Source organism: Natator depressus, chromosome 7, assembly GCF_965152275.1.
Source record: "Natator depressus isolate rNatDep1 chromosome 7, rNatDep2.hap1, whole genome shotgun sequence".
Taxonomy (NCBI): Eukaryota; Metazoa; Chordata; order Testudines; family Cheloniidae; genus Natator; species Natator depressus.
The window spans coordinates 96,413,030-96,439,623 of record NC_134240.1 but is presented as its reverse complement, the minus strand read 5'-3'; the positions used below and the strand labels follow the sequence as shown (position 1 = coordinate 96,439,623).

Sequence of the window (26,594 nt, the reverse complement as noted above, 5' to 3'; positions counted from 1 at the left end):
CTCTTCTTGGCCATTTCTTCTGGTTGATCCATGGAAATAATACTTATTTACTTCTCCAGTGGATTTTGATGATTAATAATTGGTTAATAATTACAAAGTACTTTGAGATGAAAAGCACTACATACATGCTAAGTATCAGTATCATTTCACACAAAAACCATAGTTTCCACTAACCATATACTGCCAGCATCTGAAATAGAACTCATAATGGCTCCAAAAGAATCAGTGTCTAAAAGAGAGTGATTTCTGCTAAAAGAAGATCTCCACTAGCTATGGAAAGAACACCTGTGGCGATCTGATATAGTCCATCCACTAGTGGCCAGTGGTTGTAAACAGAGATCATTACACTTTTCCGCATATTATATCCACCTTCCTGCAGGGGCGGATTTACACCTTGCGTGCCCCTAGGCACAGCATCTTCAACTCCCTCTGCCTGCAGCTGACCTTTGTGTTGCAAAAAGTTTTAGAGCAGTATGGCACATGCCTACTGTGCCAAATTGAAAATCTTGCCCTGCCTTTCTGGCTGCATAAAGTTTTCTTTGATGCAGAAGAGAGCAAATGAAGGATTACTGAGATAAGGAAGAAGACTGTCTAATTGTGAACACTGAGGAAATGACGTCCTATCATAGCCACTGTTCTTAGCACCGCTAACACTGTTGCTGTGCCTTCAGGGTACCCTACGGAATGAACATTGGTGCAGAAGAATTTTGCTTGATGCATTATCCACTATAAAATGTAGAAGCAGCATATTGTGAATCATCAGCTAGTCTCATTTTAGTTTAGTTACTTTACCACACAGCACATTGGGGAAAAAAAGACCCATTTTTTCATTTAGAACAAACTCATAATGAAATATCAGTCCTTATAGTTTAAGCTTCACGGCTGCCAGGCAACCACTCAAATATTCATTAAAAAATTAAAGGACTAGTAACAAGGGTAACCATGTAGAGGCATTCGTTAGCAGTCTTAAATAAGAAATCCAATTCATATTTTTCAGTCTAGAAATGCATTTTGTGAAATGTTATTTTTTAATAAAAAATAAAGTATACTGTTAAAAAAAAAACCCAAACAAATGGATAGACACATTAACCAACCAACCATGCAGCAATCAACCAAAAAATACCATCTGTTATGATGCAGATGCTGACTGTACAGTCAGGGCAGGGAAACAAGCAACCAGGTGGATATTAATGAGGTGGGGTTTTGGGGTGGCGGGGGGTAGGGTTAAACTGTTCCTTTTTAAAATATATATATATTTTAAATTCATTCTGAAATCTTGACATGAACATACTAATTAGACTAATTACAATCTGTCAGTGAAAATCATCACATTGTTCACGCTACTTGTATGTTATAGCTCTTTCCCCATACTACGTGTCTAGATTGCAAGCTCTTAAACCTATTATGACCTATAGAATGCTACAGAACTGTCTAGAACAGGGGTGGGCAAACTTTTTGGCCCGAGGGCCACATTGAGGTGCAAAATTTTATGGAGGGCCAGGTAGGGAAGGCTGTGCCCCTGCCCCTTATCTGCCCCCTCCCACTTCCTGCCCCCTGACTGTGCCCCTCAAAACCGCCCACCCATTCAATCCACCCTGCTTCTTGTCCCCTGACCGCCCCCTTCCGGGACCCCCGGCCCTAACCACTTCCTGGAACTCCACCTCCTATTTATTCCCTCCCCACCCCTGACTGCCCCCCGAGAACCTCTGCCCCATCCAACTGTCCCCTGACTGCCCCCTGGGACCCCTGGCCCCCTTACCATGCCACTCAGAGCAGCATATCTGGCTGCTGCACTGCCCAGCCAGAGCCAGACATGCTGCCCTGCATGAGTGAGCAGCCCTGCCACCCAGAGTACTGCCCACATGACGGCATGGCTGCGGGGGGGGAGGCCGGGGGCTATCCTCTTGGGCCAGGAGCTCAGGGGCAGGGCAGGGCAGTCCTGCAGACCGGATGTGGCCCGTGGGCTGTAGTTTGCCCACTTCTGGTCTAGAAGCATAAAATAGAATAACAATGATTTTTGACAGGTTTCAGAGTAACAGCCGTGTTAGTCTGTATTCGTAAAAAGAAAAAAGAAAAGGAGTACTTGTGGCACCTTAGAGACTAACCAGTTTATCTGAGCATGAGCTTTCGTGAGCTACAGCTCACTTCATCGGATGCATAGCATATCGTGGAAACTGCAGAAGACATTATATACACACAGAGACCATGAAACAAAGACCATGAACACACAATGATTTTTGAACATTTGGTGTTGGTAGTACCAAGACCGATACCAGTTGTGGACTAATTAGCCATGCCCATGAGATTCACCCACCATGCCCATAGTCCCCCCCCCCCGGTGCCAATTGGGAGGGGCAGGGGACAGCAGAAGCCCCCCCTGAGTTTCATACAGGAGGCGTGCAAGCTCCCAGATGGAGCTCTTAACTACAGCACAGCATTAGTGTGAAATGTAAGTTCTGCAGAGGAGAGGTGCCCCTGGAGCAGGGAGTCAGTATTTTGTTTACAAAGGGAGGCCGGGTGATTAAGATAAGATAGGGCTGGTGATTAAATTAAGGATCTGGAAGTTAGCCTGTAGAAGAGGAGTCCCTCTGTGGAAGGGGGAGAGGTTATTTTAGACACAGGGGACTAAGAAAAAATACAGCCAAGCACTGAGCCAAGGTTACATTCAGAAAAGGGGGAGATTTGGGGGCATAGGTGAAAAGAAGGGGGTCAAACCCAGAGCAGGGCTAGGAGTGTACAGAGAAGTTCCCACTCTACCTGTGGTACTTATGGGGCCCCATCACTAAGCCTGGGCCTCACAATGTCTAACCTATTTCTCCTCCCAGCTCCTCAGTGAGGTAGAGCAATGCTGTTATCCCCATTGTACAGATGGGGCACTGAGGCACACACAGAGTAAAGGCCAGATTTTCAAAGGTATTAGGCACCTAGTGAGATTTTTCAAATGCACTTAGAAGGTTTGGTGCTTTGTAAACCCCACTACATATGTAGCTGCATCTTTGGGTCCCTAAAAACCTTTGAAATTCTGTCTTTAAAGCACTGGCCTGGGGTCAGAGAGGAAGTCCATGGGGAGAGTAGAACCCAGGTCTTTCAGGGCTAGCTCCTTATCCAGCACACCAACGTCTCTCTCACTCCTGCATGCTGCAAAAAAAGAGGACTCTGATAGATGGGAGCAAACCCAAGGTGGCTATTCTCTAAGACTCCAGCAAATGGTCCCAGGATGGATGTCATGGTTGACAGTATGAAAAGCAGTACAGTGATTAGGAAGGCTGGAGAATGAGAGTCAGATGAGAGGAGATCACTTAACTCCCAAAGGGTGGCAGGTTCTGCCCCATGCTGGGTTGTAGAGCAATGACTGCTTTGCAATTTTACATTTTAACTGAATATCATTTTGTTCAGTCGTTTTTTGTTCTGAGTTTGAGAAAAGGAAGGAATGAGAAAGTATCAGATGTGTTTATGCCTCAAATTCTCAAGGTTTCAGCTGTATTCAGGCCAATTCCAGAACAAAGAACAGAAACTGCATCCACAGAGTCCATAAAGTCGACAATTATTGTCATGATTTGCATTATTCACTGGGCACCATCTCTGTGCTTGGCACTGTTCACAATATGCCAGAAAATCCAGTCCCTGAGCCAATGCACATAAGATGTGTAACTCTGGATAAGATGGCTCCGATATTTAAGTTTGAAGTGTATAGCTATTGACCACACGTATTATCACATGTTCACTCTGATGTTTATATCTGTGAGTGGAGGCGCTGATGGCAATAGAAGTTTTAGTTGATAAAGGACCAGACGATTTGACCCTTCAACTTTCTTTCTAAAGGACGAGCTGCCCAGAGCTCCTGTGCCTGTTTATTTTCCTTTCCTGCCTGCAGTGGCCCTGATGTCTCAGTTTTTTTCTCAACTTTAAAATATAAAATTTTCTTTAAGTAGTCTCCTGTGAGAGCTGCAACTCAGTTGCTGCAGTGTTGTGTTTAAGAGCCTTCTGGAAAGTAACTCGCCTTTAAATAGAAGTAAAAGCAGTTTTGCCAACTCTCATGATTTTTGTTTTCCTTAAAGCCCCAGCTCCTGGATTCAAGTGATATGTGGTGATTTCAGCCTTCATTCTTAAAGAAAAATGAAATTTCTAGTCCTCGTGGCTGTGGAGAAAGCTTCAAAATGTGACCCCAGTGCACCCTAAAGGCTCAAAAAGCAGAAGGCAAATAAAAAGAACTCCAAATCTGTTGTTTTTACATAATCTCATGATTTTTGAACATTTCTGATTGGCAATACTGTGAAAATGACTTGAAAGTGTCAGTTTCACTCCTGTTTAAGGTTAAAAGAACAGGAATCCTTGTGGCACCTTAGAGACTAACAAATTTATTTGAGCATAAGCTTTCGTGAGCTTGACGTCTGATTTGTGTTCATTTATTCTTTTACATAGAGACTGTCCAGTTTGGCCAATGTACATGGCAGAGGGGCATTGCTGGCACATGATGGCATATATCACATTGGTAGATGTGCAGGTGAACGAGCCTCTGATAGTGTGGCTGATGTGATTAGGCCGTCACGGCAAACCTGGTGGCTGAACTTTGTGACTTTGTCCTATTTCACATTTGGGGACAATGTATTCCTTCCAATCAGCGGCACTGCTATGGGTACCCGCATGGCCCCACAGTATGCCAACATTTTTATGGCTGATTTAGAACAACGCTTCCTCAGCTCTCGTCTCCTAATGCCCCTACTCTACTTGCGCAACATTGATGACATCTTCATCATCTGGACCCATGGAAAAGAAGCCCTTGAGGAATTCCACCATGATTTCAACAATTTCCATCCCACCATCAACCTCAGCCTGGACCAGTCCACACAAGAGATCCACTTCCTGGACACCACGATGCCAATAAGCGATGGTCACATAAACACCACCCTATACTGGAAACCTACTGACCGCTATACTTACCTATATGCCTCTAGCTTTCATCCAGACCACACCACACAATCCATTGTCTACAGCCAAGCTCTACAATACAACCACATTTGCTCCAACCCCTCAGACAGAGACAAACACCTACAAGATCTCTATCAAGCGTTCTTACAACTACAATACCGACCTGCTGTGAAGTGAAAAAACAGATTGACAGAACCAGAAAAGTACCCAGAAGTTACCTACTACAGGACAGACCCAACAAAGAAAATAACAGAACGCCACTAGCCATCACCTTCAGCCCCCAACTAAAACTTCTCCAACCCATCATTAAGGATCTACAACCTATCCTGAAGGATGACCCATCACTCTCACAGATCTTGGGAGACAGGACAGTCCTTTCTTACAGACAGCCCCCCAACCTGAAGCAAATACTCACCAGCAACCACACACCACACAACAAAAACACTAATCCAGGAACCTATCCTTGCAACAAAGCCCGTTGCCAACTGTGTCCACATATCTATTCAGGGGACACCATCATAGGGCCTAATCACATCAGCCACACTATCAGAGGCTCATTCACCTGCACATCTACCAATGTGATATATGCCATCATGTGCCAGCAATGCCCCTCTGCCATGTACATTGGCCAAACCGGACAGTCTCTACATAAAAGAATAAATGGACGCAAATCAGATGTCAAGAATTATAACATTCAAAAACCAGTTGGAGAACACTTCAATCTCTCTGGTCACTCGATTACAGACCTAAAAATCACAATATTACAACAAAAAAAACTTCAAAAACAGACTCCAACGAGAGACTGCTGAATTGGAATTAATTTGCAAACTGGACACCATTAAATTAGGCTTGAATAAAGACTGGGAGTGGATGGGTCATTACATAAAGTAAAACTATTTCCCCATGTTTATTCCCCCCCCCCAATGTTCCTCACACGTTCTTGTCAACTGCTGGAAATGGCCCACCTTAATTATCATTACAAAAGGTTGTTTTTTTTTCTCTTCTGCTGGTAATAGCTCACCTGATCACTCTCGTTACAGTGTGTATGGTAACACCCATTATTTCATGTTCTCTGTGTATATAAAATCGTCCTACTGTATTTTCCACTGCATGCATCTGATGAAGTGAGCTGTAGCTCACAAAAGCTTATGCTCAAATGAATTTGTTAGTCTCTAAGGTGCCACAAGTACTCCTGTTCTTTTTGCGGATACAGACTAACATGGCTGCTACTCTGAAACCTGTTTAAGTTTAGTTTCTAGTCTATTATTTGTAGGGAAGTAACACCTCTAGAGCCCCAGGCAGGTGCAGTATAAACTTTTGGGGCCTTGCCCTAGTAGGATGTTTCCGAAGTTAAATGATCTATTCCAAGCTTGTTGCCGTTCTAACACTTTTTTGCAGTTCATCTAGATTTTTCTACAATTGTTTTAATTGTTGTATTCAAGAGTTAGTAACAAAGAATATACATTAAAATTTTAAACCTAACTAGTGTTACTTAAGTGACTTTACACAAGATGTAACGACATGTTAGTATTAGAGCTCAGTGAGTCTAATATTTATTAAATCCTCTTTTTTTATATATAGGAATTAGATACAGTGGTCCTATCAGCTAATTTCTAAGTTATCTGCAAAAAAACCCTCGAGTTTTCAGGTGCCTAAGCAGCCATTGGAATCACGGTTAAAGTTGCGCCCCCCCCCCACACACACACACATCTGAAATGGCGCTCCTGCCCCCAACATGATGAACTGCAGAGATCTGTCAGAGACCTCTGCCGCATAAGACAAGGCTGTGGAATTCCCATGCACAGGGTTTTCACTGCTTTCTCTCACACTTCACCGCCACGCAGCAGTTCTCAGGTTTTAAGCTTCTTTTGGACTTTCTAGGGGTAGGTAAAATGTCTTAGGATTTGGCCTGCCTATATTTGCCTAAAACACTGGGAGGCCTGTCATTTCTTGTCACTACCTTTGAAACACTGCCTCTACCAGGAAGTACTTTAAAGAGCAATGTTCTAGCATTGAGCAAATTGATATGCGGACGTCACAGCTGGGAGTTGTTTAAGGGCTGATGTTTCTACAGACAAGGATGTTCAATATGGCTGTGTGCTCTTGGTTGAAAAGTAAAGTAGGTTGTGGAGACAACCCTCTAGTCCCAGGACCTTCTGTGAGAGGAGAGTCTCACGCCCATCTCCTCTTCCCTCCTGAGCAGCAGATTAAAGAGTTGCTGGCAAGGAACTCAGGGAGGGCTCCTCCCCGCCCCGCAGTAGTAGCAGCAGGGAGCAGGAAGCTCTGCATTCAAGACTGGGAACTCTGCCACTGAGTTCCCAGCAGTGATGTCTTCCACTCTGCCATTATTCATTTTGTTTTGGTGCGATGAGGGAAGTGGGTGTTTCATCCTTCTGCTCTCCTAGCAGCTCCTCTTCCCCGCCCCCTGAGATTAGGAAAGGTCACAAGTAGGGCCGGTCAAACATTTTCCATCAAAATGGGTTTTCAGCGGAAAATATGGTTTTCAACACAACTAAATTTTTCTCAAAAAGTGTTTGGTTTGTATGGAAATGTTTGACATTTTGTCACAAAAAAAAAAAAATCATCACCTGGAAAACTTTTGGGTGAAACCTAAAAATTTCAGTTCAGCAATGCCACTGCAGTGTGTCACTGGATTTATAATTCACGTGCCTCATGTCCCCATTTCTCTCTATAGGCCAGGTTCCACAGCTGGACTACATCTCCCAAGATGCACAACGGACATGGGACTTTCATGATGAATGGCAGCAATTCAGCCAGAGAGGAGACTGTGCTGCATCGTGGGAGATGCAGCCTAGCTTGACTCATAAAGGAGAATAGGGAAGCACAGAGGCACCCCAGCTACAACTCCTGTGAGGCAGTGCAGCAGCATTTCCAAATCAAAATGTTTGATTTTTGGCTGAAAAGTAAAAAAATTCTCTGGGGCCAAAAAAAAAAAAAAAAAAAAAATTCTGACCAGCTCTAGTCTTAAGGGCTCCTTTCCATCTCTGCTCTATACCTGAAGAAGGGGATGAGGATTTGCCCCTATCCATGCACACCCCTTGACTACTCCCACTATCTATGGGGAAAGTGGCTCAGCCCAGATTTCCCTCCCAAACAGCTCTGCCAAAGTTCCCTCTTTGTGGGAGGAAGGTGTTTTCTTCAAAAAATCACCCCAGGAGAGGAAGTAGGAGAGCATGGGGAGTACATGAATCATCTCTCTCTTCCCTGGTCTTCCAGCTGCAAATTGGAACAGAGAATTTGTTATATATCTATGTCTATAGGTATAGATATCTATGTGAACAACTCTAGGCATTTATTCACTCTGTCCCTCACTCTTACAAAAAGGATGCTCAGTGGAAAAATGAGTGAAGCCACACATTTACATGCTAATTATAACTGCTTCTCATAAAGCAACTCAACTTGCTACTAAAGGAATGAGGGGTGTTTGTCCTCTGCATTCTCCTCTGTGAATTTTTCCATCAGCAGGCTCTCCTTGAAGAAACCTACCTGAAAAAGAAGAGGCAAGTACTCTGGATTTGTTTCCTTGATAGGGAGGAATGTACCCCAGTTTATTTCTGATCCAGGCAAAGAACAGAACAGTATGACCAGAAAGGCAAAGGAGGTCTTGCTCCATGTGTGGCAACTTCTACTTATTTTAATTCTCACTAGAAACAAAAACATGCGTGAAAGGAACTGTTTTAGAGAATCAGGAATAACATGGTCTCTTCTAATTCAGAGCTTCCTTGTGTGGGTTAATACAGGGTTAATTCTAACTATGTCTTATTAAAAATGATGTAGTGTCTTGTGATTCCAGACAGCAGATCTCTGAGAACAGTAGTGTTGCAGTTTGCTCTGTGCAGGAGTTTTGAATCAACTGCTGTTTTGTTTGTTCCTCGGTTTATTACACCACCATTGCTTTTTCAGCCTGCATTAATTTCTTAGCAGTCTACACATGCTATACACGTCCATCTCTATAGGGCTTCACTCACTTTACCTTAGCCTGAGCCTTCAATTACACCAACCTGAATTTTCCCTAGGAACCCTCAGACATCCTGTGCCTTTGTTTATTTTATGCAGTCTCTTCTCTCCCCCATTTCAAAAGCAGCAATTGCTCATAGAGTGTTTACAAGGTTGCCAACTCTTGCAGTTTTACTGCAAGTCTCACAATATTTTGTGGATCACTTAAAGCCTTAGCTTCTGAAGCCATGTGATTATTTAGGGATCTCAAGCTTTCATTTTAAAAAAGTAAGTGACCTGTGCACCCCAAAGGCTTAAAAACCAGAAGGCATTAAAAAACCGCAGTGTGTTTTTTTAATCTCATGATTTTTTTATTTGGGCCAGTGTGTCTCATGGTTTTTGAACACTTGGGTTGGCAGCACTGTGTTTAACGCAAGTTTTGTCAGTCATCCTGTGTCACCCAATGCATCCAGAAACAATACATCTCTTAGACTGTTAGCTTTTGGGCAGGCGCTGTCTCTCACACCATTTGTATGGTGTGTGGCACAACATGGTTGCGATCCTGGTTAGTGTCTTTGGGTACTATCACAATACAAACCAACACCAGCTTAACTAAGATAATCCGTCTCCCCAGATGAACATGTCTAGACCTGGTATGGATCCCTGTAATCTTAAACCTCCACCATTTACCTTTTGGCTTTTTTAAATATCTGGAGTCTCTAACTCTGCTCACGGATCCCTCTCTCAAGCCCATTTTCTGCGGGCACCAATCTCTTTAAGTGTCAGAGATACAAACTCTTTTTGCAAGCTCTGATTCATTTCAGATCTGGATCTCTTGGCCACTGCCTGCTCCATGTTTCCTCTGATTAATTCTCCAGAAAGCTACCATGCCCTGCAGTGCTGTATAATTATAATTCTTTGATATTTATATTCCAATAGTGTCCAGAAGCCCTATTCAGGATTGGAACCCAATTGTGCTATGCAAATACATACAGTGTCTCTTCCCTGAGGATCTTACAACCTAAGAAGACAAATGACATCTGAAGGGTGAGGCACAGAAGGCTACAGTCAAGTCTTTGCATCTATGTAGCTATATAGCAACCATTATTTTTTATTACACCCTTACAAACAGATAAAGTGCTGTTGCGTGAACTATGTTCATCTGCTCCTTAAGTCAGCATTGAGGAGAGGATACTGGCCTTATGGATTTTAATTAACTAGGAAAATTGGTTAAGCCAGGGTTTCCAAAGGCAAGCAGGGTGAGAATGGTATTTTCAGCCCCACTGAAACCAAATTAATGCATTATGCCCAACAGCTCAGGACTACATTACAACCTACTGAAATAAGAATTCCCAGTGTATTGATTTACTGTTGCAGGCAGCCATACAACAATGTCAAAGCAAATGGTTCTCCTGTGAAGCCAGTGATTTTCCAGCAACAGCAGCAAATGGAAATGCACAAAGGAACCACAAGGGACTAGCTATTACATGAAGCAATCATTTCTCTTCCTGAAAGGAAAAGCAGTAATAGCATCCCATAATGTCTCTCCTAACGCATAATTCAATAATTAATATTTGCTTTTCGTCATTTGTATGGTATAATAATGGCAACTTAAAATGGGGATCCCGGAGCAGGCGTGGGTTCTCCCTGATGGAAGGCATACATTTTGTTAAAACTATTATAAGATAAATGACTAGCTAGAGGATTCCTTTACTTTTAGGGTTACCTAATCCCTGGGAACCATTTCCATGTGAGGGTCTAAGTCAGGTCTTCTCTATAGAAATGTGATTAGTGGGTACTGGGTCTGACTTGTTGTGCCTGGTCTGAGCAGGGAAAAAAGTAAAAGGGGGAAATAAAAAAGTCCTTCTGAGCAGTGCCTGTCAGTCTCTTGGAACTGCTACAGCCAGTTGCTTTCTTTCTTTGGGGCCCTGCCTGCTGCAGACGTATTAGGCACAAATTCTTGCATCAGGTCTTTTTGTAATTTATTTTTAAAACTACAGAATGACCGTGACCCTTGGCACTGAACCAGAAACCCTTTGATTATGTGTCTTTGTAGAGCTACAGCAAGGTTTATATATGTGGTAGCTACTATTGTACAGTATGTGCTGTCTCTGCCAGTGTTTCACAAAGTGTCCTTAGCACACAGGATGTGCGACTGGTAAATAATCAGTTGAAACATTTTTTCCTTTTCAGACACATGTTATTCTTATCCTCCAGACCCTCCTTCCTAACCCTTTATATGCCAAATCCCAGATCAGCACCCAGTGATATTGACATGAAATTATAGACAATTATTGTGGGCTTCTTAGTTGCACAACGAAGCACATAAAATACTGTACAATGAAGTACCAGGGCACAGTAATCTAGACCCATTCTACCACTCCATTTCAGATTCTAGTCCTTGTAGCAGACACTAGATTGAACTATAGTATTCCTAAAATATAGGCTCCTTTGAGGAACATACTTTGGCCATGTTGGGTGGTGGCACCGAAACTATCACAGAAGTATTGCAGAAAAACAAAGGTCAATGACATCATTCAGTAAATGAGCAGCATTTCCTGTTGATGATTCACAAAGAGATATTGCATTTGGCTCCAAAGATAGTGCTTCCTAACCCAGAAAACAGCTAACTTTGATACATCCAGGACACCCGCCATAGGACGATGTTTTCTGTAGAGCAAACATTTGATTGCTTTATGACTACGGTAGGTTTACCTTGTGACAGATAATAAAATCAGGTTTCAGACATATTTATATGTAAGTTAAGTTGCACATAAAAAGTCTGTATATTCTTGTCATAGTCATATATTCTAAGGCCAGAAAGGAGTACTGTTATCATCTAGTCTGACCTCCTTATAACACGGGCCACGGAACTTCCCCAAAATAATTCCTGTTTGAATTAGAGCGCGCACAGAGAAGAGCCAATCTTGATTGAAAAATTAGCAGTGATGGAGAAACCACTAAAGCCTTTGGTAAATTGTTACAATGATTAGTTACTTCACTATTAAAAATGTATGCCTTATTTCCAGTCTGAATTATTTAGCATCAACTTCTAGTCAGTGGTTCTTGTTATAACTTTGTAGTACTGTATCTCTAGATAGGTCATAGAGGCCTGCATTAATATTACAGTCTCGTACTTTCATAGTTTTGGCTCCATTGTGCTGGCCAATGTACACACAGAGAATGTTAAAATGTTTTCTGGTCTAAAGAATTTACAGACTAAGGAGACATCCTCTCCTTTCAGTTACATAGCAATACGTACCCAAAAGAGAACATTTAGATAGGGTACTACACAAGTCCCATATACTCATTGACCTTTTGAGCATCCCCTTTTTGACAAGAATATAAGCTGAAGCTGAATGCAGTCTATTGGAACACTTTGCTAGATTCTGCATTGTGCAGTATAATGGAGTGCTTTGCTAGATTCTACCTTGAATTGAAGGACATTTTACAGTTCAAGTGTTGTGGCAAGACTTGTCAAGCTGGAGATCTACAAGGAAAATATCTAAGTGATCTGAGACAGAAAATGCTTTGCTGTGTATCCTCCATTTAAATGTCCTTACATACAAGTGCATCATGTATGCTAATTACTTTTTCAGTTTTGTTCCTGAGTTACCAAGTTGCCCAGCATGCTCTGTGTTGGCCTCAAACTTTTCGTGATTGATGTGGTTTTTCAGACTTCCATCCTTTGCTTCCATGTTTGTGGATTATTATATGAAGCTGATGCCTAGATTTATATCTCATCCTCCACACCTTTCTTCAGGAAACTCAATAATGTTAACTTGTCTGATGGGGTTTAGATGACTCAGAGCTGTTTGCACTCAAGAAAGCAAGATATAATAAAGATTTCATGTGCAAGAAAAAGCAGCTCATCTAAGTTGTTGTTGTTTTTTAAGGTTGTGGCCAGTATTTCCTATTTGTTTTTTAAAAAGTTACCTTATATTTAAGATTCCCTTGAATTCAATTTTAAATCCTGATATTTTTAGCGTTGCTATTATTTTACTGTTGTTTTTATTCTTTTTTATTAATTTGTGGAGACCCCATCCCTGAGGAATCTGGGTATTCTATTCGATTAAAGATGTATCAGTTATCCTCTGAAAGAATCTCCTCAATTTTCCTGCACTGCTTGGCTACTCTTTTTCTTGTAAAGTCTATGTGTACATAGTAATCTGAACTCCTTCTGTGTACAAGGCAGGTGACGGAAATAATCTCCTTTGTGTGAAACAATAAGGGAAGAACAAGACTGTTCGGCTAAAACGCTCGCTGACTCAAAGCTTGGCACAAAACAGAAACTTTATTGAGGTTTAAGATAGTTCAGTTAACTTTTCCTGCAGTTATTTTCATTTCCAAACATACCTCAATTACCTGGTGACAGCCAAGATTGGAAGGGAGTGGGCAAAAATGTGACAAGGAAAGCTGTTCCTGTGAAACTTCCAGCCCAGCTCTGAAGACCCAAAAGGTTCAGCTATGATTTGAAGAAGAACACAAAGTTGGGGTGCTCCTTGAGCCAAACCTCTGACAATTCTCTAATATCTCTCTCTGCCCCTGGTATTTCTAGGGTCTATCAATATATCTGAAATAATCTAGTCACTTCAGAGGTGATTCTGAAACTGCAGAAGGTGAAAATGTGAGCCCTGTGCTCAAGTTCAAGAAACATAGTAGTTTTAGAGTTGAATCTTCATTTTGCAGTCTAGGATTATCATATGGATACCATCAGAATGCTCACACATTGATTTATGGATAACAGATTTATATATTCCATGCCTTTGAGACCAGCACAGTAGATTACTGGAGTGCTCTGATTCTAGGACTTTCTGATAAGCACATATGCATATAGAGCTTGCTGCAGCATTTTGAGTCCATCAGTTGAACTAAACATGCAGAGCGAATGTTTCCAGTGTTGAAGAATGTGTATGGCTTTTTTTTAAACAGTGTTTTTAGTACAAACTAGTATTTATTGTTTAGAAAGTTTCCAAGCAAATGGCCCTTAGTGTTGTTCAGATGCACCTTACGTTTCTTGATCTTTTCATTCCCCCCACCCACCCAAAACAACAAAAATGCTTTTTACTTCTACAAATCATCTTTTCCATGAAAATGGTGACTTCTCACCTCTGGCACATAAATATAATACCATGCTTTGGGGGTGGGAGTTCACCATTATTTAATGCCAAAAAAATTGTGCTTACTGGTAGAAATGGTGCTCTTTTGCGGATTCACAAGTTGTAGAGTAAAGTTTTGTGGAGAACTTTCAGTTTTGCAAACTGAAAATGAATGGTATCTGCCCCCTTTGCTCCCCATGTGCCTAGGAGTATCCGGAAATCTGTGCACTCGGGTTATCTCCTTCCTGTATAGCATTTTGGTCTTTAAGATCTTACCTGACTACTTGCAGCCTAATGATCTGTGGATGGAAGCCCAGCCTAAAGATCTGTGATGGAAGCTTTTGTTCTTTCCTTGGAATGAGCAAGCAACAGCAGACACCCCTCGACCATGCTGACATTACCACGTTTAAAAACTGAGCAACAGATTCCACTCTGATGGTGGAAAGCATCTAATAATACACTTGAAATGGCCCCTTGAGAATTCTTCTTATGCAGGTGGTGTAGACCTGGGATAGTGGCTTTTACACCATCCCCTTTTCTGGTCTGTACAGGGGCATGACTAGTACAAAAGGGACACTGGTTGGGTTATTCCTATCTCCCAGTGATCCCCAGCTGCTGGAATGACCAACCAGGGTTGTGAGCTGCTAGCGCAAGATGGAGCAGTCTTCAGGCTGCTCTACATCCCATTGCGGACTGGCCTGGCATCTGGCAGTCCAAAGATTGGAACGAAGCCAGGGTGACTTCACACCACCTTCCTCCAGTGCTGTACAAAGGCTGAACTGGGACTTGGTGATTGGAAAGCCTGTTGTTCTGCTTCAGAAAGAACAAAACTGCTGATTTAAACCCAACAATGTGATTACAAAACTATCTCTGACAAATGTATAACTGAAAAACCCCGTTCAGATGAAGTCAATAAGTTGAGATTTGTTCTGACCCTCAGTGCAAGTGTAACCAGAGTTTTTGTTGGTGGGTGGTTCAGGGATTTTTTTGCTCTAACTTTCTTGTTTCCCTGGTTGTAGGGGATGAGGCAATTTACGAAGAAATGCAAAATCAGACAGTCATGCCATATTATTTACTCAGGAGACCAGATGAGCTCATTTAGAAGAAAACTTCAGACAACTTGCCATGCCGGTTAAAAAGTAGCTGGGTGGGGATGAATCAGGCCTCTGCTTGCCCAAAGCTAGAATGCGTGCTAAAAACGCATAAAGATAATGACAGTGCACTGTTTTCAGCTGATAACTTCAGCATTGCTGTTTGAGCGGCTCAGAGCCAAGCTGATAAGTGCTGGGAAATATCAAGCTGTGACAAGGTGCAGAGAGCTTACCCTGGATCCAGAAAATGCCCTTGGGGTTGTGGAGCAGAGCACCTCAGGGCACCAAGGAACTTAATTACTTGATTTAAAAGGCAACATCTGTAACTCCCATTGACTCCAGTGCGAGCTCTAGGTGCTCAGCATCAAGAAAATCACATAATGAAAAAGCTCTTTAAAAGCAGGCCATTTGTAGGCAGATGGGAAAGGCATGGTAGGGAGCTAGGTGGCTGCAGGGATGGAAGCCAGGCTAAGCTATGTGAGGGGCTGATTTTTGTTATAGCCCAGATGAGCCTTTTTGTTTTGTTTGAAAGCCTTTTGCCTATTGTTAAAGATCAATTGTGATGAACACTCAACATGTTTACGTTTGCACCTCGCTGGGGGTTAGGGTGCATTAAGACTGCATCGCTGTTCTGCTTGCTTTGATATCTGAAATAGCAGGGATGTTATATCTTCACTTCCCTTGCTTTGTTGAAGAGTATCAGCACAATTGTTGGAAGGCGACACAAGGCTGAAACCTGAATTACCACTTCCCCTCTCTCATCTAGGATGGTGAGTCAGAATCTATGACAGTCTATTTTTCCTGGTTTTCTCCCTCAACCTGCATTCCTGGCATGAGCTCCCTGAGCTGAATGGCTGGCCTAAGAGGGGCAAAGGAGTAAATCAATCACTCGTCCATACAGCCAGATCCCTCCTGCTACTTGTCTGCCAAGCCAGAAGTGTGAGCAGAGTTGTCATTGATGATGCTGACACAACATATCAAGATCAGGATTCACCAGACTCTGGCTCTGAGTGACCTTGAGCAAGTCTCTTAACTTCTGTGTATCTGCCCATCTGTAACACTGGTACAGTAATTATATGCTTCACATCTCCAGGAGAGAGTACAGTTTCGTTATTTGTTCTAAAGCACTTTCGTTCCTTAACCAAAATAGCAAAATGAATATAACAGATTCAGATTTTGAAAACTTCAACCTCAAAGCCTCCTTTCTATTAATAAGAATATGCCCAGTTTCCCTTATAACTTCTTTTGCAAATCTGGCTTCTCTTTTGCTTTCCTGTCCAGCACTGACTTCCAGGCAATAGCTTGTCTATGCACTAATGTCCTGCCCCACTGTTAATGAAATTTAGCGTCTTATCTCTTTGTGCTGCCACGCTCTGGCTAGATGAGTTTTCCACAATAACCTAACTCCCAGACTAACTTATTTACACTTGTTGATACTGATCTTCCGGTTCCATCTGCTAATCCAGGACCTGATTCTGTATCACTGATTCACATGAGCAGTCCCTTATTCAATGGAGCTCTCACATGTGTAAGAGCAGTTGGGTAAGGCCCCTAGTTACTCAGACAATCTCTTTGAATCTGGTTGCACTGTTTCTCCTTTCTTTGCATGAAAGCTGTCATACTTGGGTGCCTGGAGGGGTAGAGATCCAGCAGTAGATGGGGAGGGGTAGAGTAGAGGGAATACTAGGATAGGGAGAGCAAAAAAGAATAAAAACATTAAAAAGGGAAAAAATGCACAGAAAAAAATAAAATAAACAGTAAACTACAAGAAGAGAGTGAGTGTGCAACCACTGTACATGGAGCCAGGGCCCTTAAAGACAGGGAACCTATCTGCCTATACACTGTGAGATTAAGCATTCCAGGATGGGCATCGCTGCTAGTTTATCTATAAATTCACCTCATAAACTCATAGAATTTAAAGACAGAAGGGGCCATCATGATAATCTAATCTGACCTGCACATTTCAGGCCACAGAACCTCACCCACCCACTCCTGTAAAAAACGTATAACTTCTGGCTGAGTTATTGAAAAACTTCAAGTTACAGAGAATCCACCATTTACTCTAGTTGAAATCTGCAAGTGACTCATGCCCCATGTTGCAGAGGAAGGCGAAACCCCCTAGGGTCTCTGCCAATCTGACCTGAGGAAAATTCCTTCTCGACTCCACATATGGCAGTCAGTTAGACCCTGAACACGTTGGCGAGACCAAACAGCCGTACACTTGGGAACAAATTCTCTGTAGTAACTCAGTCTTCCTTGTCTAGTATTCTATCACCAGCTGTTGAAGATGTTTGCATCTGGCAGTCAATGCTTCTATATTACTGCTATAAAAACTCTACAGCTGGGGCTTGTGTTTTGGGGGGACATTAATTTCATTGGGGGTGTGTGTATTTTTAGCAATTTTTGAGTTCTATGTTAACACCAGGGTGTTTCAGGGCTTTCTCTTTGTGTGTACACACAATACTGTTTCAAACTGCACTACGTTAAAGTACACTAGGCAACCTTTAGTGCACACCAGCAGGGTCTACACGAACCAACCAATGTACAACATGTTAGTCATTGTCTTTTGGTATGGCATTTTAAAAGCAATAGGCTGGATTATAATTGAATCTTGAGAGTCAAAAGCTATGCTAATGCTTCTGGGGTAGCTAGGTGGATTCCCCCTTGTGCCACCACTGTAGCATGAACAGGACACTTGTCCATGTTATGTTGCATGGCTTGTACCTCACCACAGTCACAATTCGATGAGTCTTTGAATTTCCATTTGTGGAAGAGACTCCCCCACCTTCTGTGCGTTGTCCGAACGTGGTTGAGTGCAGTCCACTGCCTATGGGAAAGGCAGAATCCCAGGAATTCTTTCATTGGCTCTTTAATCAGGTCTTTGTTTGGGATGTCATGAGCAGCCCGCAATTCAAGCCAGTGAGTGCTGGTGTCCTTTCTGTTGGCCTGTAGCATTGACGGGTGCATCCAGAAAGGCTTCCTGGATTTGAGTCAGGAGGGTGGCCCTGAGTTGAGATCTTGGTGTATCTGCAGGCAGCCAGGATTTTGTTGTACTCCTGGACCACAGCAGTATCTCACCTGATGTTGGCTGGTGTGATGCCCACCAAAACTGAAAGCTACAGTATTGGCATAGACCCAAGACAACCGCTAACAATCCAGCGGGTGGCATTCATTTCAGTGTCAATGAGATTGGTGTGGGAGCTGTTGCACCAAACTGGTGTGCAATGCTCCACTGTTGACAAGGCCAGGGCTTGGACAGACGATCAAAGCATGCATGCATCACGTCCCCAGGATGTGTCAGCAATCTTCTGGGTGATAACCCTTGTCTTTATCTTCTTTTTGGTGTTGTCATGGTGTTGGCAATAGCTCAGTGTCCATTCAAGGGTAACCCCAAGGTACCGTGGATTGTGGTCATGCTAAAGAGACAGCCCACATGTTAGCGTACTTTAAAAATTACACCCCTGTACTGCTTATTACTGCTCCATGTCAACAAGCCCCTAGATTCAAGTTCGGGAGCAGAGACATTGCTCATATAAACAAACTGGCCTGGGAAAGGGGTGAAGTCAACACAAATTGAGTAACCATTCTCACTCTTTTTCCAGTGTTTATTGGATAAACACCAATTTCATTTTTATTTATTGATTAATTGGGGGTGTTTGTTTATCAGTTAAAACCCAAAAGCAGACACCCTACCTATAACCCACCCATTAAGCGTTTTGTTAAAACCTTTTTACTGTTTACAAAGCACCAAATATTTTAAACATGCTGGGCAAACAGCACCACATGCTTCCAGTGTGAAGTAGCAGCTGCTGGAGCCCAGATACATTCACAAGCAAAACACATGAAGCTGAGTAAAGGTTTCCAAAATGTAAAGGCACCTACCTCAGAGGTCTAAACCCACTACCTATGGGGTAAAGAAAAGGAGTACTTGTGGCACCTTAGAGACTAACCAATTTATTTGAGCATAAGCTTTCATGAGCTACAGCTCACGAAAGCTTATGCTCAAATAAATTGGTTAGTCTCTAAGGTGCCACAAGTATCCTTTTCTTTTTGTGAATACAGACTAACACGGCTGTTACTCTGATACCTATGGGATATATCCTAAATGTGGGATGTTTGACTGAAGGGTTTTGGTTCAGGAGGTCCTCCATTTTGGGGACTTTCTTAATCACCGAGGGAAAGGTGCATTAATCTGGACCTGTTGCTGCATATGTCTCTTATTTTGAACATATAATCCTCTCCTCCTCCTACCTTTTGCACAACACACATTGCACACTCAGATCTCTCTCAGTCCCACCCTCCACTCCATTATTTTCCCCCTTCCCTCAGCAAGAGCTGCAAGACAGAAGAGTCTTTAACAGCTGGAGCTCCTTAAAACCATTTAGCACCTCCTTTTTTCTGTAAAGATGAGACAGAGAACTTGAAAGTCTGCTAGTCTGGTAACTGGAGTGCAGTCGTTTGTCAACAAGTGCATCAATGTTTAGCATCCTGGGGTTAGTATGATCCACCAGTTTCAGGTGTTCATGATCAGTTCCGCTTAAGTTCACAATAAGAGCTGATCAGATATGGAACAAACAGTATTTGTGAACATCCATTTGAATTCCAAATAGGTTTTGGTTTGATAACCTTCATAAGTCTTCATAATTAACTTTTTCTGGATGAAGTGAGCTGTCGCTCACGAAAGCTTATGCTCAAATAAATGTGTTAGTCTCTAAGGTGCCACAAGTACTCCTTTTCTTTTTGCGGATACAGACTAACACGGCTGCTACTCTGAAACCTGTTCTTCTGAATGGGTTTTTGTTTACAAAAATGTGTAAGAAATGGCCTTTCTTCATATGCAGATAGGATATTTACGAATAAACCAGATTATCTGTTTGCTGTCCTTTATTCATTGTTAAAACTCATTGTAAATTTTCCATTGTAAAGTGTTTTCACTGGAAAATATAGTGCTTACTAAATTTTTATATTCCAAGAAGCAACATTTTGAAATGAAACATTTTCTTCCAAATCAACATTTTGTATTTTATTCTGTTTCAAAATGTCAAAATTGTTTGTTTAGACATTTCTTAATTGAAACGTTTGGGAACTTTTCAGTATTTCTTCTTTTCATCATGATCTGAGAGAAAAACAAATGTCAAAATGACGGAATTTTCCCCAGGATGAAAATTCTATTTTCCTGCCATCTCCATTCATTATTTGTCATGTGTTAGTTGGAGGTTCAACGTTACATTTGCACAGCACAGAAAAGAAGAATACTTTGCGCTTATATAACATTTTTCACCTGTAGATCTCAAAGTGCTTTACAACAGATAGTAAATATTGGGAAACTGAGGCACAAAAAGTGAAGTGGTTTGTCCAAGCAGATCAGTGGAGGAGTGAGGAATAGAACTCAGTCTCTTAACTCCCATTGTCTTATCCACTAGTCCAGAAACATTGCCATATTCTCAGCACTTAGGTGACTGCTCATACACTATTGACAATGAACAGCAAATAGTGTAAATGAACAGTTCATGAGCAACCTGTAGTGTGAAAATTGTTCATCACGTTATTTGGTTAACTACAGACTTGATCTGGCAATGATTCACAAACGGAAAAAGGAATATATTTGTATTGTGGTTTATTTGCAATGTAGAGTCTGATCAGCTCTATTCATAATGCAGAATTTCTAAAGTAACTGTGTGAGAAGATGATTATTTCCTGGGAATTTAATATTAGCTCCTTCCACTGTCCTCTCTAAGGCGTACTAACAGACTAGTCAGTATGCCTTAGACTAGTTAGTATGCCTTATAGCAATACAAATGGAGGTTTGTGGTTGTGTTTGAATGGCTTACACGTGACTTAGTACTTCACACGAAAGGATTAAACATTTATAGGAAAAGAATGGCATCTGCAGTTATACTAGCTAAAATAATAATGATCATTGCTACCAACCCTCCTGGTTCAGGGCACATGCTGATTCCCCAGAGTGGTCAGGAAGAAAATTCTTCCATGTCATAGCAATGCCCTGTTAGGTGTTGTGTGAGGATCTTACACCTTCTTTTAAGACATCTGGCACTGGCCATTGTTGAAGACAGGACATCAAACAAGGGGCCAAATTCCAATCTTGTTTACACTGGTTCAAAACTGATGTAAGTCCATTGACTTCAGTGGAATAGCGCCTACTTTACACCACTGTAAGTGAGATCTAAATCTGGGCCTAGATGAACCAGTTTTCTGTTCCATATGTCAACCCCTAAATTCTTGTAAATCATTGGCTTCTTCATGTCAGTATTTATGAAGTGAATGCAAAAACTGCCTGGAGAAAAAGGCCTTTCAGTACAAGTGCCTTTGGAATCAGCTGTTTGGGGCAACATTTTATAGCACAGGGAAACATAATATTAAATATATGTTACAAGGTGGGGGTGAAGATGGGAAAGTCAGCAGCTGGTCCAGTAAAATATATTACTTTACCCACATTGTCTCTCTAACATACTGGGACTGTCATGGCTACAACTACACTGCATATAGCAGAATGATAAAGGCAATTGTGCAGAGCATTATTGCTGCCAAGCTTATTAGCCGTACCCCATGATTCATAGAGGACTCATTTATAAGGAAAATAGCTAATGATTTCAGTAACAAAGACCGGTGCCATAGCTCCAGTTATGCAAACACATCACACAGTATCAGGGGGGGAAAAATGCCAGATTGAACAATCCGTATTGTTATTGGCAACATCTGTAACTGAACCTTTGAGGGACTGAGTTTTTCTTCCAGGCCAAAATGTGTGAAGTAGACAATGATGTGGTCAGAATTGTGATTATCCTGCAAGTTAATAATGCTTCAGTAAAACTCATTACAGAGCTAATGCATTAAGGCACAACATTTTATAATTCTACTCCACACAGAATAAATCATGCTGGTAAGTGTCTCATTTCAGCCATGGGCATCTCCCACTGCACTAGGCTGAGGAGCCCTTAAGGAGAAAGAAAAACATATTCCTGTTGTGAAATATTCTGTCTGTATTCATTTCATTTGCTTATTCTGCAGGAGGCCTGTTTCCTGCACTACAGAGTGAAAAGGATTTCCTTGTTGAAATGTCACCATAACAAACACCTGCACACTATGTACTGTGGCTTTGTTGTGTTTTCTTTTAACCCTTGAGTGGCTGTTTGATTTTTTAAAGAGTTAAAAACGGGCTGCCCCACAAATTTTGTTTTGAGGTCTAAAGAGGCTAGAATACTGGTTTTAGCCTTTGTTTTTCATTTTCACATGTCTCTGACTATCTAGGTTCAATCAGAAATAGCACATTATTGCAAGAAAGACTGTTCTCATGGTGTTTGCATCCTGCCTGGAACCACTGGACATCTGGGAAGGAGGAAGCCTTTTCTTACATGACTCCAGCAGATGCAAAAGGTTTGGAGGTAACTTAGATAAGGTATGTAACTTATCTGAATCCTGGAGGCTTACGGTATTTACACCCCTCCCTACCTAGAGGCACAATCCTGCTAACACGTATGCATATGACAATGAGGCTATTCACAAATAAACTTATTCACATGCTTTTCTGTGAGTATGCAAGCAGACTGAGGTGTCACAGAAACACCACAGGCAGACTGAGGTAACCCAACCTGCCTTGTATACTCTCAAAACCTCAGCAAACAGCTCCAGGTTCCTATGCGTGGAATCAAAACCTGTAAGCAGGCACAAGACTTCCTTGAGGTATCTGAGTAAGACCATTTAAGTTGTACCCTCAGGACCAATCATGAGCTGCACTGGGACAATTTTTGTCCTCAGTATTTTACCTTACTGTTGAAGCTCTGTACTGGCTGACAGTTGAGATGGGAGTCACCTTCACTAGCAATTTTTTTACCCTTTATTACCAGTGAGCAGCGCTGTACCCATGGAAGCGCTCGTATAGACCTGAAGCAGGTGTTTTCACCACCAACTATGTCATTTAGCCCTGCTGCAACAGTGGAAATTTTTAAGGGAAAAAAGGCTCAAGGAGACATAGCCTTGGTGTCTGGCCTTGAATTTGATTCTGACTCATAGGGTACACTACTGCTTCGACAACCATGGTTTTGACATGTCTGTGCTTAGATCCTACTGTGATTAGCACCTTAAAAATACCGTAGATAGAAACCATCCCACCTGGTTCCCAAGGGGGTAGTGTGGGTAAGTGAAACTGGTGTTGAAAGGCATTTGCTTAAGAAATTGCAATGATGTTCATTAGCATTAGGCTGATCCAGTTATACAATTCTCAGTAGTCAGGGAACACTGATTTTTGTTCTTGTATATGCCTGGAAGGTGGGAAGCCTCATGAAAAGCTAGAGATAGGGCTGGTCTGCATCTAAAATTTAGGTTAACTTAGAGACGCAACTGTAGTGTCTGTAGTGTAAACAAGCCCTAAGACTCCCTGCCTCCCTCTTGCGCAAATAAAGCTTTTTCCTGCAGTCTGAATGTTGGTAAATATAACCTTGAGACCATCCACACCTGCTGTTTGGGTTTAGGCATTAACAAAGAATTCAGTCTGGCTGGTCATTAACTTTGCACAGAATAAGCGACTTTAGAAAGCAGAACTTTATCAAGGCAGATTATCAAACAGGCCTTTAAATCTGTACTTATAATTTTTCATGTTGATGACATTGGACACGAACATTTTGGGTGCCAAAATATTCAGAATAGCAAGATCAGTGTGCCTACACACGTGCTATTTTCACATACAGCGCTGAGGTTAGATATGTCAGAAAACATGAGCGCCCAAAATTGGAGGTCTGAATGTGTGAGCAGGGTTGAGGACACTTTCAAAACCAAGGCCAGACGTGTGTTCTCATAGCATCATTCTCCTTTCTGTCTGTGCTCAGGGTATGAGAAAAAAGCTGCAACATAAAAAACACAACTGGGAGGTTACTGATTAAAAGTGAAGAATACAAGACAGGAACAACTGTTAGGCTGGGCAGTTGTTGAAGATAATTCAAGGTGAGCTAAAGTTCCCTAGCTCACCTGTAGTACAATGTGTTCTCAGTGCAGAGCCAAGCAAGCCATCTGATTGTTGAATTAGATTTATACAGTAAAAATATCAATTGTTTGCAAATGTCCTGATTTGAAAAAGGAAAGGTTCAAACCTTATTTTACTATTTTACTGAGAGATTTAAACTGGCTGCAGTTACAGGCAGCCTTGCAACACATATAAATGTCTAAGTGTAAGTCCATTACATTGTATTACGTTTTTATGTCATTCAGTGTCTTAGAGAAGGGGGAAATGTAAGGCCTGGTCTTAAGAGGTGCTGAACTGCTTCATTCCCCAGGGACAATCAGCATCTTGCAGAATTGTGCCCTTAATTTGCCCACAAAGTATTTCTTCAAAGAGAGTTTTAAAATGGCAAAACAAAGTTATCCAGTTCTCTAATAGGAATGACACAGTTAAGCTCCCCTTGCTGACTTATCTGTGCTGTAACTGTGAAATAAAGCACGTGAACATATGGGACCTCAGGCAGGGAAATTGGGTACTTGCTATGTAACCTTCACAAATCAGTTCATTTCTCTCTCTGTCTCTCTCTCTCTTTTTTTAAATAGCATCTGAAGGAAGCTGAATTGAACAGCAAGTAAACAAATGAGAAGAACACCCCACCCTTCCTCTTATTTGAAGGCTGTGCAATTAATGGAGAATGTGATCAACCAGTCCTTCCCTTGCTGCCAGGACAAACTCTTGTTAATTCACGTTGCCAGTGTTCTACAGAGCAACAGCAGCACTTGCCCTTCGCTTGCCTTTTGTTTGGACAGCCAGTGGCACTGCTCAGGGAGAAAGTAAGACACAATGGATCTGAATCTCACACCTGGGTGGTGTGAATGGGTGTTCTGCATACACTGTTGTGTCGTGGGAGGACAGGGTATCACTGCCATTTCGGTTGCTGCAGTAACTCCACTATGAACAAAAAATCTCTTCCCAGTCAGTACACAGAGAAGAATATGAAGAAGGTGCTTTGCAGTCCCTGCTATATTGTGCTGTTTGTTGTAATAACAGGATACGTAACAGCCAGAAAAAGATGGAGTTGAGGGTTTCTCCACCCCCAAGTCTGTCTATCCCGCTTGACCTCTAAGCATCACCTTTCAGATAGCCAGCTAACAGCATCTGTGAGCTGGAGTTCTTTGTACCTTTTCCCTAGACCAAAATTATCCACCGTTTCAGAACACAATTGGTGAGATCTTCAGTTAGTGTAAATCAGCACAGATCAATTGATTTCAGTGCTCTGCACAAGTCTGGTGACTTGCATTGACTTCAGTAGAGCTAGCCAATTTACACCAGCTGAGAGTCTGCTCCCATAACACTAACTCTTTTAAACCTGTACGTGTAACCTCAGTTCTTCATTCAGTTCTTCCTGAGGCACAACTCCAGTTGAAGTCCATCAATTTTGCCCAAGTAAGGGCTGTTGTACACCAGAAAATTAAATTGACCCAGCTCTGTCGCTCAGGTTGTGAAAATCCACAGCCCTGAGCTGAGCTAAATTCTCCAGTAGTCAGTGCTAGGTTGATTGGAACAATTCCTCCTAGCTCCTGCCTCTCCGGGAGGTGGACTACCTTTGCAGACAGGAGAACCCCTTCCACTGGCATACGTAGTGTCTATGCTGAAGTGCTACAGCAGTGCGGCAGCAGCAGTGCAGTTGTGTTACTGTAGCATTTCAAGTGTAGACAAGCCTTAAGTATGAAGTAAAGAAGTGAGTAAGGACTTCAGGTTTGGGAGCCTTTTTTATTGTTATTCTTTAATTATATATCTTGTGAGTTGTTCACTTCTTGGATGTTTTTCCATATGAAAAGTTTTGCCTGACTCTGCATGCTCAAACAAAACCAAAACTACTGCCACAAGAGCTGTGAACTCAGAGATACAACTGAGAACTCTCTGAGCCATTGAGAAGTCTCTCTGAATCTCTCTTTATGTCAAATTCATACCCATGGTAATACATCTGAGTGAGACATCTGCACAATTGGCTAGCTAGAGACAGGTACCAAAATATCTACCCTGTCTTCTGGCAGGCAGATTACATCACTATCCAAAGTATTGCACATTTCTGAACTAGTCTGACCTATCTTTTTTTTAAAGCCTGTTGCTGTAAAATATGCTTCGACACACGCACTAAAAAAAAGCAACAAAGGTTTGTCTTGGGTTTCAGTTCTCCGGATAGAATATCCCCCAAACTGGATATAGAACCTATACTACAGATTTAAGAGATTAAATCCTCAAGAGAGTCCTAATATGCACTGAGTGAATTCAAAGTCCAAAATACAAACTCCTGGCAGATAAGATTCACCTAAGGAGAGTTCCCAGGAAACAAAATGCCATTGCTCTGTTGGATGGGGGCGGGAGGAGGGGGAAGGAATCATTAGCTGAAAGCATAAGCTGTCTGTGAAGACTTTATATGAAGAACCGATGTGTGGTGAATCAGTCCTGAAGCACTCTCTTGTGCAATAGGCAGTCAGTGGGAGGAACACACTGTCATTTCCCTGGGAACACCCACAAGTAGCATCTTACCCACTTCGCTAC

At 42.0% G+C, this 26,594-nt stretch overlaps 1 long non-coding RNA gene across 1 annotated transcript in view; it reads left to right on the top strand.

Annotated features, from left to right (window-relative positions):
- LOC141991676 (uncharacterized) overlaps positions 1–23,960 on the top strand; it is a 37,285-nt gene extending 13,325 nt beyond the window's left edge. The window contains exons 2-3 of the long non-coding RNA XR_012640428.1: positions 22,346–22,493; positions 23,920–23,960. This is a non-coding gene — a long non-coding RNA (uncharacterized LOC141991676). The remainder of the gene's footprint in view (positions 1–22,345; positions 22,494–23,919) is intronic.
- Positions 23,961–26,594: the final 2,634 nt, after the last annotated feature.